The 1847-nt window shown below is 40.0% G+C and overlaps 1 pseudogene; it reads right to left on the bottom strand.

Annotated features, from left to right (window-relative positions):
- LOC131645377 (small nucleolar RNA R71) lies at positions 1-99 on the bottom strand (annotated as a pseudogene).
- Positions 100-1847: the final 1748 nt, after the last annotated feature.

The following is a 1847-nucleotide window of genomic DNA, read 5'->3' as shown; positions in this document are numbered from 1 at the left end:
AGCCCAAATCAATGGATTCAGACAAAAGGATACTGAATCCCTTTTTGATGCATGGGAGCGATATAAGGACATTATGAAAATATGCCCACATCACGGATTAGAAGACTGGCTCATCATTCACACATTTTACAATGGACTGTTGTACAACACGAGGTTGTCAATAGATGTCGCTGCTGGTGGCACGCTTATGGATAAACCGTATGACGAAGCCTATCAACTAATCGAAAACATGGCTCAAAATCATTACCAATGGGGAAGAGAAAGAACTCCCGTGGAGAAATCTCAAACAAAATGCGGAATGTACGAAATTAGTAGCCTAGACAAAGTGAATGCTAAGGTAGATGCCCTTACCCAAAAGATAGAAAGCTTGACCTTACCACCCACAGCCACCGTGGCTGCTGTAACTCCAAACTGCGAATTATGAGGAGTTCTTGGACATGATGCCCCTGAATGTGCTATTTTGGCAAGAGTCTCGGTTGATCAATTTAACTACGCTCAAGGGAATCCGTAGTCCAAAACCTACAACCCTGGCTGGAAGAATCATCTTAACTTTTCATACAAAAATAACAACGCTCTGTTTGTACGTTGTACCGCCAGGTTACCAAAAACCTGCTGCTAACATCCCTAATATGCCTAATGTTCCTAGAAAGTCTAACCTCGAAATTATGATGGAAAATTTCATTGCTACCCAAGCTCAACAAAATAAGGATTTCCTTAACCAAAATGTTCACACCGATGAACAATTGAAGCAATTAGCAACTAAGGTAGATGGCCTAGAGACCCATAATAAGATGTTAGAAACTCAGATTTCTCAAGTGGCCCAACAACTAGCAACTACTTCCGCACCTGCTGGATCATTTCCTGGTCAACCACAACCTAATCCTAAAGGACACGCTAATGCCATAACATTACGAAGTGGAACTGAGTCAGATGGACCAATCGATCCAAGGCTTCAAAACCCAACCATGTATCAGAAACCTGATAAAGCGACTGAAAAACCAAGAGAACAACCTGAAACTGAAAAGGAGGATGAGAATGAAGAGGCATCTGGAAAGAGAAACCTTATGTGCCTCTCCCACCATATAAACCATCGATTCCATATCCTCGAAGACTTGCTAAGTCTAAGAATGAATGGCAATTTAAGAAATTCGCAGAGCTTCTGAAGCAACTAAATGTTACCATTCCTTTCACAGAAGCTATTACCCAAATGCCCTCATATGCTAAGTTCCTCAAGGAGATCTTATCCAATAAGAAGAAGATAGTAGAAATGAAACTGTTACACTAACTGCTGAGTGTAGCGCTATAATTCAAAATAACATGCCTCCTAAACTAAAAGACCCTGGTAGTTTCTCTATACCTTGTGTAATTGGGAAATTCGTAATAGACAAAGCCTTGTGTGATTTGGGAGCCAATGTTAGCTTAATGCCTTTATCCATTTGTTAAAAACTCAAACTAGGTGAATTGAGACCGACAAGGATGTCTTTGCAATTAGCTGACCGATCTGTTAAATTTCCCGTAGGAATGCTCGAAAATGTACCTGTTTGCATAGGACAATTCTATATCCCCACTAACTTCATAATAATGGACATTAAAGAAGACTCTAATATCCCTATTATATTAGGTAGACCATTTCTAGCAACTTCTGGAGCCATTATAGATGTGAAGAAAGGAAAGCTAACTTTTGAGGTCGGTGAAGAGAAAGTAGAGTTTATTCTCTCCCAATTTTTCAAAGCCCCAGCCATAGACGATTCGTGTTGTTTCATGGAAGTCATTGACGAATGCGTTAAAGAAATGGAAAAACAACAAAACACCTATTCTGAAGTGTTGAAAATACCAATGCCACCTGT

This window comes from Vicia villosa, linkage group LG1 (assembly GCF_029867415.1).
Source record: "Vicia villosa cultivar HV-30 ecotype Madison, WI linkage group LG1, Vvil1.0, whole genome shotgun sequence".
In the NCBI taxonomy this organism is placed as follows: domain Eukaryota; kingdom Viridiplantae; phylum Streptophyta; class Magnoliopsida; order Fabales; family Fabaceae; genus Vicia; species Vicia villosa.
This window is presented reverse-complemented; position numbering and strand designations above follow the sequence as displayed.